At 42.0% G+C, this 14,002-nt stretch overlaps 1 protein-coding gene across 1 annotated transcript in view; it reads left to right on the top strand.

Moving 5' to 3' along the window:
• LOC306865138 (very long chain fatty acid elongase 2-like) overlaps positions 1–14,002 on the top strand; it is a 64,502-nt gene that overhangs the window by 36,120 nt on the left and 14,380 nt on the right. The gene's annotated exons all lie outside the window — the stretch shown is intronic.

Genomic DNA, 14,002 nt, shown 5'->3' with positions numbered 1-14,002 from the left:
TAACCTATATTTACTTGCATGCAAAAAAAAATTGTCTGTACAAGACAAAATTTTAATTCTAAACAAAGAAAAAACTAAACAAAATAAACAAACAAACTCTGGTACAATAGTGTTACATTTGTTATTTAATTTTTATAAAATGTCTTGCTCTTATACTAAACATCTTGCACTTTTAAGTCCTTTCTAGTGTGTTGTATATACATGTGGTGTATATACAATGCTGGACATTGAAAATAAATTTAAACATTTAAACTAGTAATCCTTGATATTATGAAATGTTTAATGCTATTTAAATGACAGTTTTAGTATTTACAATATAAGTAAAAGTTTAATGTTTCTCCTAAAATAAAACTGAAGAGATCTTAAGACAAAGCTGATATCTCAAGACTATGAGAATCACCCCTTAGTATCCTGAGCGTAGAGAAACCCTTGTCAGAGACATAGCCTTGTGGGCAGCACATTGACGTAAAAGCACAACTGCACCTCAGACAACATGAATTTAAATCCCAGCTAAATGTAATTTCCTGCTACTGTTCAATTCTCACCTGTCCAATTGTTTCCTGTCTCTACTCCCACTGTCCTGACCATTAAAGTTGAAAAAACCCATTACAATAATAAAAAGGAAACCTCTGAGCAGTAATTTTTTATATATAATGGAGTCTTGAAAAAGATTACAGCAAGACAATAAAGAGATCTCCCACGTTTCTCACATTTCTCTCCCATTGTCATTTTGGATTCCTTTCTTTCAGAACTTGCTCATGTCTCATTTGTGTCTACTTTAATTTTTCCTACATAATTTTAGGAGAAACATCTGAGACACTGTTGATGCTAAAATGAGACATGTATGAGAATCACAACTGAGTCTCATGAGCTTAGAAAGAGTAACCACTGAGCAATAACATATTTCAATATTGGAGTCTTGATATAATATCTCTTTATTGTCTTGTGGCAATCTCTATGTTTCTTCCAACACATTTTCAGTTTTGACTCTTTTTTTCTCAAATCTTTCTCATGTCTCATTTGTGTCTACTTCTATTTCTCCTAAAGAATTTTAGGAGAAACATCTGAAACACTGTTGATACTAAAATAAGAGATATATGAGAATGTCGTCTAAGTCTTCTGAGCTTAGGAAGAATAACTACTGAGGAGTAAATGTTTCCTATGGGACAGTACATCGGGCAGGACATCCAAATGCTCATTATTCATCGACCTCAAATATGGCTTATCATCTGAAATATGTTAGTAGTAGCAACTTTACATGGCCGCTCAATCTAATGTTAACCTAGAAATGTGCACTATTAAAGAGTCTGTGTGGAGTGTGGAAGCTGAACAGTAGCACGCTCACTGCATGACTGCGTGAGGCGCCAGTACGGTCACTTGCTCTTAAAATACCATGTCATTTTTGGTTATACAGATAAGATGAATACTCCTTTCAAATCTGTAAAGACTCTACGTTTATTTGTGTGCACTCACAATAACAACAAAACATTGGGCTTTTGTAAAATAATGAAAGCAACCAGGATGCACTTTCTACCGTCTTGGTCTCTGTGAACTTGAGCGCAAAACTCTATGTATACTTGCCTTACAGACATGAAAAATATATCTATAGAGAGTGAAATGTCTACTTTCAAATGAACCAATTCAAATGGAAAACAAATATTCTCAGATTATGTAATCTGTATGAAATGTGTATATATGCACGTCCAGTACTGCGGAGATGACGAGTCAGTGTTGCCAGCATCATCTCTTAAGCCGAAAACACTATTATTAAATAATACTATTAGTTATTAACTCTATTAATAACTATTATTATTATTAAAATCTTAATGCTGCCTCCTTACTGTTTTTTCCTGACACATTCATAATCATTACTTCTGCCAGTGTGCTGTGGCAAGCTTTATGTGTGTGCTGGATCGTTTATTATGAAGGCAATTAAAGGTTCATATGATTTAAATGGTATATTAATAAACGTGCGTTTATTCGACTAATGCTTAAAATAAACGACTACTAGTCGACCAGAAAAATCTTTAGTTAAGGGCAACCCTACTTAATAATAATACAAGGGATTACTTAAATCACACATTTGATTTTGATGAATGTAATATTCAAGTTGAAAATCTTTACTTATTTACATTAAACATTGTGTAATTAATTGAAAACAAAATTATGCAACAATGGTCAATGGAATCAACCCACTGAGGACTGGATTCAAAATCTTATATTTTTTAAGAAAAGTCAAATTTTAAGTAAATATTTAAATTACAGGCTGATTGAACATGCATCAATTTAATCAAAGCAACTCATAATAAAGTCAGCAGTGTATATGGCCCTCATGTGTCTGTATGCACTGCTGACAACGTCTAGGAATGCTCCGGATGAGATGGCAGATGGTGTCTTTGGATCTCCTTCCAGAACTGGAAGAGGGCAACAGTGTACAGTGCACTCCTGGACAGTATGTGGCCTACAGATGTCCTGATATATAGAGAGATTGCCAGTTGGAGTCATGTCTGGGAAACATAAGAGCCAGTCAATGACATCAGTGTCAGTTTGTCATCTAGAAACTGCCTACACATGTGGCTGGGCATTTTCATGCACTATAGGAGGAAGCCAGGACACACTGCACCAGGCAATGGTTCTGAGGATTTCATTCCATTACTTAGCAGCAGTAAGGATACTGTTGGCTAGCACAGGGAGGTATGTGTGACCCTCCAAGGGTATTCATCCTTAGACCATCACTGAACCACTGCCAAAACGATCATGCTGGTTGACGTTTCCAACAGTATTTCCAGACTCTTTCACGTCTGTCAGATGTGCTCAGTGTAAACCTGCACTGATCCATGAAGAGAAAGTGCACCAGAGGTGGACCTGCCAATTCTGGTGTTCTCTGGTAAATGCAAATTGAGCTGCACAGTGCTGGGCTGTGAGCATAGGTCCCACTACAGGATGTTGGGCATTCTTGAAACCCTCATGGAGTCTGTTTGTGACAGTTTGGTTAGAAACATACATACCAGTATCCTGCTTGTTCCTCCTTGCACAATGGAGCAGATACCATTCCTGATACTGGGTTGTTGCCATTCTATGGTCCTGTCCAGCTTTCCTTATGTAACAGCTTATCTCCATTCCCTGTTTTGGGGTTGTCTTGCCGCTGCCTTTCCAGTGCACCTGCTTTCACATTTGCAACAAAGAGTGGGAGACAGGGTGGGAACACAGATTCTAACAATTTAGTGCTGGGAACAGGGACAGGCTCAATGCAGGGAACAGAAATCGGAAGGATGCACTCACTCTCCCAGTCAATCAACGCCATGTACTACATATACTGCCGTGCAAAGGCAAAATACCTTAACTTGATTTTGGTCGAAAATTAGTTATTGACATTTTTGGGACATTCAAGACATCCTTTATCATGTGCATAAGTATCTTGAGTCAATTTTGTTGTTTTTCCTAGAAAATAATGGGTGGTCTCAACCGTAACTTCGAAAAGCCCCAGAGAAACCAAGGCAGGACACCGCATAACACCAGTTACGGCTCTTTCGCTTTGGAACGCTCAAATTGAGTTATGGCTTCCTGACTTTGTTTAACTGTGTGTCAAAATTAAGTTACGGTGCCGGCTTGGAGTTATACTGTCTTCTGCCTTTTTTTTTTACTGTCCATTAAAGTCCGCATTTAAATTACAGTGTAGACAAATGAATTTGGTAGATCATGGTCTACCAAACAACGTAATACCTGTATAACAAAGCACTGTAAAGACTAGATACCTTGACACCAAAACGTAATCGTGAATAGCCTTTAATTTTTTTTTTCCTTTTTATAATGCAGATTATTCACCAGGCTGTCACTTCTAGTTGGACATGTGTGGACTCCAATGCCATATCATGAAGCATGATCAATCATAAAATCAGTTGCAGTTAACTGCAAAAAATGGCTTATCTTATTTAGTATTTTTGTTTCTAGTCAAAATATCTAAAAATTCTTAAATCAAGATAATTTTACTAGATAAGCAAAATGACGTAAGATATTTAGTCTTGTTTCGAGGGGAAAAAAACTAAATTAAGTAAATTTTGACTAGAAACAAGACAAAAATACTAAGTACGATAAGCCATTTTTTTTTTTTTTTTTTGCTGTGTTCGCAGTTAAATCCATATCCCACCTTTTCTTGTAACCTGATAAAATCAATCCATGGCGATGAAAGTCATCGGAGATGTTTAATCCACAAGCATTCTGAGCATTATTCCTGCTTGCTGCCATTCACATAAATCCACAAGTCGTACTTTTAGGTTAGGATATTTCATTCAAGTCAATATAAAAGCAATTATGCTATGTCTAGCATTCTTTTACGTTACTGAGCATAGCAAATAAATTGGTTGCAAAACGGTATCCACTCACATGTTTAACTTTGTCTGCTTGTTACAGTCAAATAATAATAATAATAATAATAATAATAATACAGTACTATATGCAATAGCCTATATGAGATAGCCCATGATCACTAGATTTTATACAGGTGTTACTGTAATGATTTTGTAAATGGTGATCAGCAACCAAATGTTGATAATGTGGAAGTTACTGCCTTTTGCCTTGGTGTGACTTCTCACTTTTTGCAGACAATGCAAAAGCAGAGTACAGTAACTTCAAAATAGTGGTAAAAATCAAGTTTGAGCTCACAATTTCTTTTTTTTGAATAAGCAAGGTTGAGTTGAAGGTGATGGTCCTTCATCCAGCAAGAAATATCTGTTAGACAAGCTAAGATACAAGCAGCTATCGTCGACTCATCAGGATGGAATGAGAGGTAGATTTGAGTGTCATCAGCATAGCAGTGATAAGAAAAGCCATGTTTCTGAATGACAGAACCTAGTGATGCCATATAGATGGAGAAGAGAAGTGGTCCAAAAACTGAGCCCTGAGGCACCCCAGTAATTAGATGTTGCGACTGGACACCTCACCTCTCCAAAATACCTTGAAAGACCTATCTGATAGGTAAGACTCAAACCACTGGAGTGCGGTTCCTGAGATGCCCTTTGCCAATAGGGTTGACAGAAGGATCTGGTGGTTAACCGTGTCAAAAGCAGCGGACAGATCCAGCAAGATAAGTATTGAAGATTTGGAATCCGCTCTTGCTAGTCTTAGGGCTTCAACAACTGAGAGCAAGGCAGTCTTGGTTGAATGTCCACTTCTGAAACCAGACTGGTTGCTGTCGAGGAGGTTGTTCTGTGTGAGAAAGGCAGAGACTTGGTAGAACACAGCTCGTTCAAATGTTTTTGAAATGAAAGGAAGAAGGGAAACTGGTCTCTCACTCTCCAAAAGAGATGGGTTACAGTCACCACTGTGGTGGAAAAGTTTCGGGCAGCAAAACAACAGTCTGCCGCTTTTCGCCAGCTCATTCCACGTAGGCCCAGGGAAGCAGAACGTCAACCACCCATGGTTCGTTCACGTTCATCCTCTCTACACCGTCATCAGGAGGTTCAGCGTAGGGAACCATCGCCTATGGCACCCCCTCGGAAGGATTGGGGTCCTAGGTCTCGTCCACCCATTCGCCCACGTCAGCGCAAACGGATAGACCTGAGCTCGACGGCCATGGCCTCTCGTTCTCAGGCTCCTAGTAGCAGCTCCTGATTCCTTCGCTCGTCTTCGGAGGCCAGGCCCTCCTTCGGAGAGTTTGGTTGGACCGCACAAGCGTATCCGCCTCTCTCAATGTGGCCTCCCGACTCAGATCTCAACTGTTCCGCCGCTTTCTGCGCCTCGGGCGGTTTTAGACTGGGTCCTCAAGGCGAGCACCTCCTCAGACACTCTGCGCGCCACAGCCTTCAGAGTTCGAGCAAAAGCCCAAGGGCCATGCGAGCATGGCCCGTTTATGACGGCCTTCAAAGCCCGTACCCTTGGGGTGTTGGGCCGGCCCGACAGGGCTCTCGGACACCCTGTTATAGAGGTTCCCGCCACTCAGTTGCTTCGGGACCCTATGCAAGAAACTCAGGAGAGATTGTTATCAGCTCCACCTGTGCTACCTGTTCTCGCGGACGCGAGAAGCTTTCCGCAGTCAGATGTCCTGACACCTGTAGCTCAACTACAGCCAGACATAGAGCATCTAAAACCTCTAGCAGACTTTTGGGCCGCGTGGAAATGCTTGCCCAACGTCTCGCAATGGGTTCTACGCACCATTCGACACGGTTACACCATACAATTTCGGAAAGGGCCAACCCCTTTCAGCGGGATTCTTCCCACGACTGTACGTCCTGGGCAGGCCGCGGTGTTACGTCAGGAAATCGTGTTACTCCTGGAGAAAGGGGCTATAGAGGAATTACACCCCACTCAGATGGAGTCGGGTTTTTACAGCCGGTATTTTGCTGTTCCCAAAAAAGATGGTGGTTTGCGTCCAATTCTGGACTTGCGTCGTTTGAATCTTGCGCTCAGAGTGAGCAAGTTCAAGATGCTAACAGTAAAGTCCATTTTGTCTCAGATCCAACCCCGAGATTGGTTTGTGACCATCGATCTAAAGGATGCCTACTTTCACATCCAGATCGTCAAGAGACACAGGAAGTTCCTCAGGTTCGCTTTCGAGGGCAAAGCTTACCAGTACTGTGTTCTTCCGTTTGGACTGGCTCTGGCCCCCCGAACATTTACAAAATGTATGGACGCAGCCCTGGCCCCGTTACGGCTCCGGGGCGTCCGAATTTTGAACTACTTAGACGATTGGCTTATATTAGCTCAATCCCAGGATCAGGCACTGAGACATCGAGACTCGGTGCTCGATCATCTACGGAGTCTGGGGCTACGAACGAACCCACGAAAGAGTGTTCTGCTGCCTCGCCAGCAAACAACGTTTTTGGGGGTAGACATGGATTCTCGCACGATGCAGGCACGTCTGTCTCCCGCACGTGTGCAGTCATTACAGACCTGTCTCAGTCATTTCAAGACGGGACGTCTAGTCCATGTAGGCTTGTGTCTCAGGTTGTTGGGTCTGATGGCGGCAGCGTCCCCTGTAGTCCAGCTGGGCCTGCTCCATATGCGACCGTTTCAGTGGTGGACCAAGAGCCAGGACATTTCACCTCATTGTCATCCGTTACGCAGAATTACGGTGACACGCAGAGGTTTTCGTTCTCTAAAACCGTGGAAAAGACCCCATTTCCTTCAGAAAGGAGTCCAGATGGGAACGTGTCCTCGTCGCAAGACTATCACGACACTGACGGGCTGGGGGGCGGTCCATCAAGGGTGCCCAGTCCGGGGACTCTGGTCAGAGGAGCAGCGGAGTTGGCACATAAATCGTTTGGAATTACTAGCAGTCTTCCTGGCTCTCAGGCGGTTCTTACCACAGTTGACAGGCTGTCATGTGTTGGTCAGGACGGACAACATGACCGTAGTTTCATACCTGAATCGTCAAAGGGGATTACATTCTCGCCCCCTGTACAGGCTGGCGAGGTGTGTTCTTCTTTGGGCTCGGACCAAATTCCTGTCAGTCAGAGCAGTCCATATCCCAGGTCACCTGAACTCAGGAGCAGACCTGCTCTCGAGGCAGAGACTGAACGACGGGGAATGGAGACTTCACCCTCAAGTGGTGAATCTCATATGGCAGAAGTTCGGACGAGCGGAAGTGGATCTATTTGCTTCGAGCATGACTACGCACTGCCCGCTCTGGTTTTCCCTGTCTCCCCCATCACCTCTGGGTCTGGATGCTTTGGCCCACGAATGGCCCAGAACCAGTCTGTACGCTTTTCCCCCTGTCCGGCTGCTCCCAGTAGTTCTACTCAGGATACGATTGGACAGAGTGGAGCGCCTGTTGTTGGTGGCTCCGTGGTGGCCTACCCAGTCGTGGTTTTCAGATCTGGTCAGTCTGTCGGTCGGCCCTCCTTGGGAGGTTCCCCTCAGACACGATCTGTTGACTCAAGCTCGGGGCAAGATTTGGCACCCTCGGCCGGATTTATGGAAGCTATGGGTGTGGCCCCTGAGCGGAATGCGTTAGTGTGTTCTGGTCTCTCAGCTGAGACTACTGACACTATTATTAATTCTAGAGCTCCCTCCACGAGACGCTTATATGCTTTCAAGTGGAGACTCTTTACTTCGTGGTGTAGACAACGTGCCCTGGATCCAGTTCATTGCCCCATTGGTTCAGTGCTGGAGTTTCTTCAGAGTCGTTTTTCTGAAGGAGTGACCCCCGCTACTCTCAAAGTGTATGTAGCGGCCATATCCGCGGGACATGCACTTGTAGGAGGTGTTTCAGTGGGTCGTCATCTTTTGGTATCACGCTTTATGCAGGGTGCGAGATGGCTTAGGCCTTTCCGCCCAACGCGAGTACCTTCTTGGGATCTTTCAGTAGTTTTGGAAGGCCTATCGGGCCATCCTTTTGAGCCATTGGAGTCTGTGGCAGTCAAGTTGTTGACTCTCAAGACCGTTCTTTTGCTGGCTTTATCCTCCCTCAAAAGAGTAGGGGACTTACAGGCTCTATCTATCAGCCCTTCGTGTATGGACTTCGCCCCAGGGCTAGTGAAGGTTTTATTGCGACCCAGGCCGGACTATATTCCTAAGGTTGCTTCGAATCCATTTCGTTTCCAACAAGTGGTTTTGGAGGCTTTCTCCCATGCTGACGCGGAGTCAGGTAACATGGATCTTTGTCCGGTGAGGGCATTAAGAATCTATGTAGACCGCACAGCTCATTGGCGTGGATCTGACCAGCTGTTTGTGTGTTTTGGTGGTAAGAGCAAAGGCTCCGCTGTCACCAAACAGCGAATGTCACACTGGATAGTTGAGGCTATCTCGCTTGCCTACGAGGCGCGTGGCTTGACTTCGCCTCTGGGATTACGTGCTCACTCCACAAGAGCAGTGGCTTCTTCTCAGGCCCTTCTGAGAGGATCGTCAATAGAGGATGTTTGTGCTGCGGCAGGTTGGTCCTCTCCTAGCACTTTCATCAAGTTCTACAGTTTGGATGTGAGGATGGCTCCTGGCTCCCGGGTCTTATCCGCTTGAGCAGACGCTTCCTTGGTCTCCAGCTATCTAAGGTACGTCAGGCGTTATGGTATAGCGTTCCCAAAGCGATGACGTCATCGCAGCATTGAGTGAACCTAGGAAGGGGAACATCTCGGTTACGTATGTAACCATGGTTCCCCGAGTAGGGAACGAGATGCTGCGATGAGGGCCGTTCCGTACCTTGATAGCGCTTCCTTCGTCATTTGGAAATCTGATGAAATAGCGCGCGGAACGCTGATATAGCATACGGTACGTATGCGTAGGGGCGTTGCCATGCGCTATTTGGCCAATAAATTGGCGTGATGGTATAAGGGCTTCAGACATTCGTCACACCGAGGGTGTTCCCAAAGCGATGACGTCATCGCAGCATCTCGTTCCCTACTCGGGGAACCATGGTTACATACGTAACCGAGATGGTTTCTTAAGTACTGGGGTTATACGAGCCTGTCTAAATGCTTAGGGAAAAACACCAGTCTGAAGGGATGTATTAATGGTGTGAGTCAGTGCAGGTACAACTGCAGGAGAAATAGCTTGAAGGAGATTAGATGGAATAGGATCAAGCAGACAAGTAGAAGGATGATTAGAAAGGATGAGTTCGGAGACTTCAGCCTCAGAGAGTGAAGAGAAAGATGTGAACGAGTGTATGTTTGCTGGTAAGATGTGCTTGACAGATTGTGGTGTGGAAAATTGTGCACTGATGGTTTTAATTTTATTTATCAAGAACGTTGCAAAGTCGTCAGCTGTTAGAGTTGATGAAGAAGGGGGAGGAGGAAGACAAAGGAGGGAGCAAAAGGTTTTAAAGAGCGTGCAAGAGTTAGATAAATTGTTAATTTTATGATATTATGTCCTTTTAGCAGTGGAGACATTAGCAGAGAAGGAAGAGAGGAGTGACTGATACACATTAAGGGCAGTAGGATTTTTTTGATTTGTGCCACACCCTTTCAGCAGCCCTGAGTTTAGAACAATGTTCGCAGAGAACATTAGACAGCCAAGGGGCAGAAGGGGTGGTATGGGCTGGCCTGGAAGACAAGGGGCAGACAGTGTCTAAACAAAATATAAGAGTGGAGCAGAAAGTATCAGTAGCACTGTTAGCATCAAGAGATGCTAACTGTTCAGGGGGAGGAAGCGAAGATGAATAGCAGATAGCCGGGAGGGTGAAAGTAAGCATAGGTTATGTCAAATGATGACATGTGGAGGGGTATGTGTTGTGTCAGGAACCATGTTGAGGTTAAGAGTGAGGAGGAAGTGATCCGAGGTGTGCAATAGAGTAACCAGCACATGATCAGTAGAGCAGTGTCGTGTGTAAATAAGGTCCAGTTGGTTGCCTGATTTGTAAGTAGCCGTAGTTAACACAATCTTGAGATCAAAAGAGGCAAGCAGAGTGTCTAGTGTCAAGTCTGCAGATTGAGGTTTATCTAGGTGGATACTGAAGTCTCCAAGCATAACTAGGGGTGTACCATCCTCAGGAAAGGATGAGAGCAGCACATCTAATTCATCCAAGAAGTTACCTTGTGGTCCTGGGGGTTGATAAACAACTACAAAATGGATTTTAAAAGGGTGGGTAATAGTGACTGAATGTGATACAGAGGAGCTGTTAGGAGCTTAGGATTTGTGCCGATGGCTGTCTAGTTGACAAGGTCTTTGCAGGGGATCTATCTCTTGGGCTCATCTTGTTATCATGGTCTATGCTGACATTTAGGGCTGTTGTGTTCATCTCTAGATTCTGATCCACCATCTATTCTGGATACGGACTGAATGCAGGTGACTATGGAGACCATCTGATCTGGTTATGGGTGACTATGGTGACCTCGGAATAAGAACTAAACTATTTTTAGCATAAATGCCATTCTTCTTACAACGAAACAAGTACATTGGGTGTTATGAGAAGTGTTCCCAGTTCCAATTAACCTAATTAATGCAGTCTAAAAATACTTTAATGGATTTGCTGGATTTGTTTATTAAACAAGCAGAGCAACCACCCAATAAACCATTACAGTTATCTAGCCTTGAGGTCATGAATGCATTAATTAACATTTCTGCATTTGACATTGAAAGCATATGTTTTACAAATGTTAGAAACGTGGCTTTCAAATGAAAGATTGCTATCAAATAGCCCACCTTGGTTCCTGATGAAGGTGGTCTTTGGTTTTTGGTCCTATAATTAACACCTCTGTTTTGTTTTTTTTGTTGGTTTTTTGTCAGAATTTACCAGTAGGAAAGTACTAGTCATCAAATTATTACATCAACTATGCATTCTGTTTTGTGAATTGGTATGTTTTGTCAGGCTGTGAAGAAATATGGAGCTGAGTATCATCAGCATAACAGTGAAAACTAACACAATGTTTCCAATTTTTAAGACAATTAACAACATTTTAAAACCAAACAAGCCACCCACATGTTCTTCTGTTCAGCAGTGTAACAAGTTTCTTTTTTTTGTGGATAAAATTTAATCTGTCTATAAATTTATTGGTTCTTCCCCCAGCTTAGTCCTCCCTGAGGTTCTTCCACCTAGTATTCCTACGATTTTGTTTTCTAGTTTTGCAACAATTACCATTGATGACATCTCAAAATTAGTGTTGACAATGAATTCAACCACTTGTATTCTTGACCCTGTTCCAACTACCATTCTTAGGTCTCAGTCCCCTCATATTAAATATTGTTAGCACTTCTCTTATCACTGGGATTGATCCGTGTGAATTTAAGGCTGCAGCTATCACAGTCCTTAAAAAGCCTGGATGTGATATGTCTGATCTTACAAATTACAGGCCCATTTCAAATCTTCCTTTTTTGGCTAAAGTCCTGGAATGTGTTGTTATGGCACAACTACATTCTCATTTGTCATTAAACAAGATTTTAGAACCTTTCCAATCTGGTTTTGGATCAGGGCACAGTACTGAGACTGCTTTGGTTTGCATTTGACACATTGTGTCACTCTATATTACTTGAAAGACTAGATTCAAGATTTACATGGAGTCAAGTGATGTTATGACACAGAGTTAGAGTTTAGGAGCCTGATGGCCTGGGGGAAGAAGCTCCTCCTAAGTCTCTCAGTTTTTGCCACCAGGCTACGGAAGCACTTACCAGATGGAAGCAAAGTGAATAGTCGGTTACCAGGGTGATTTGAGTCCTTGATTTTGACAGCTCTATTTTTGCAGCGTTTGCGGTAGATGTCCTACAGAGAGGGGAGAGCAGACTCTGAGATGCGCTCAGCTAAGCGCACAACTCTCTGTAGAGCTTTGCATTCCTGATTTGAGCTGTTTCCATACCACACTGAGATGCACTGAGTCAATACACTTTCTATGGTCCCTGAATAGAAAGTTTTCAGGATTGCTGGTGAGACCCTGAATTTCCTCAGCTGTCGTAGATGGTACAGTCTTTGCCTGGCTTTCTTAACCTGTGTTTGGATGTGTGTAGTCCAAGTCAGGTTCTCGGAGATGTTTACACCGAGGTACTTGAAGCTACTCACCCTCTCCACAGGGGTCCCACTGATCATAAGAGGACTAAAGACATGGCTCGGTATCTCTGGCACTGTGTTTGAATGGTTGAGATACTACCTTACAAATAGATCCCAGTTTGTTGTTCTGGGAAACAACAAATCATACATTAGTCAGGTCCAATACAGTGTCCCTCAGGGTTCTGATTTGGGTCCCATACTATTTAGTATTTATATGCTTCCTCTGGGTCAAATCATTAGGAAATATGGTCTTGTGCATTATTTTTATGCTGATGATATCCGAATTTACATAAGTTCAGAGTCTGATGTCACAGTTAGTTCTGCAATCCTTTCTGAACATATTGGTGAACATATTGGTTAACCATGGGGTAAAAAAAGTAAGGGGAACAAAGCAATAAGCAATGTAAACAGGAAGAAAACAGGAAACACAAGAACATTAAAAATCCATGTGACTTACACTGAAACAGACCTTAAACATTAAAAAGCTGCATTTTTTATTTGTTTGTTTGTTTGTTTTTGAGGAAAACAAAACACAACACCTAAAAACTACCCATTTATATGGTAAGCGAGTAGCATAGCTTTTAAAAAACGTATCAAAACCCGATTAGATCATTTGACATTAAACAATCATTTTTCTGCATTTTTCAATAAACAATGTCATTTGGAAAATAAAATATTCAATTGTTAGATTTAGCTGTATTTAAAAAAACAAAAACAAAAAACAAAAACAAATTATCAGTCACTACAGTTTACAATTGTGCAGTTATATTTGTATTTGAAACATGGACTCATTTAACATAAAACCATGCTCTTGACCTGTACTCTTTAAACAAAATGGAAATTAACTCAACAAATAAGGGAGGAAAACATCAAACATGGTGAAAAAGTGATCATCGTCCTAACAATCAAAAATATTACATGATGAACCAAAAACATGAATTTTCTTTCTACACTTTTTTTTTTTTATGATTTTTTTCTTCAAGATTCAAGATTTTTTATTTGTCACATACACAATTATACAGAGTATAACCAGCAGTGAAATGTAGGTAATCTTTTCTTTTTAACATTCTTAATATTTCTCCACACTGAAGCAACAGGGCAGGTCAAATCTGATCTAATCTGACAATAAATCAGCAATTCTCAACCAGGAGGCTAGGGATGCTAGGAGGCCTCAGCATAGTTTAAAGGGGGCCTTAAAATAACTATAAATTATTGAAAACGATTGAAAATCAGGATATTTCTTATGAAGAAAGAAATCTTCCAGGTGGTGAGGTGTAAAGAGATTAAACATTCACTTATTCACTGCCAATACAAATAAAGTGTGCTCAAGTTACTCAAACTATATGTCAATATGACATAAGAAGACTTATTAGTATGTTATCATCTAAAAAACAATAATTAAAAATAATGTGTTTTCTCTGGAGTGTGAACATTGTAAAGATTAGATTATTAGTAAAAAATGTCGACTGATGCTAGTATTTTTTAATCTTTTTATAGTTTTACCTTTTATTTGGTCCGTCTTCTACCAAATTACATCATTTAAAGATAAAGAAATAGCTTTTTGGCTTCCGTAGTCATATACTTATGGTTATATAG

This window comes from Barbus barbus, assembly GCF_936440315.1.
Source record: "Barbus barbus genome assembly, chromosome: 46".
NCBI classification, from domain to species: domain Eukaryota; kingdom Metazoa; phylum Chordata; class Actinopteri; order Cypriniformes; family Cyprinidae; genus Barbus; species Barbus barbus.
This window is presented reverse-complemented; position numbering and strand designations above follow the sequence as displayed.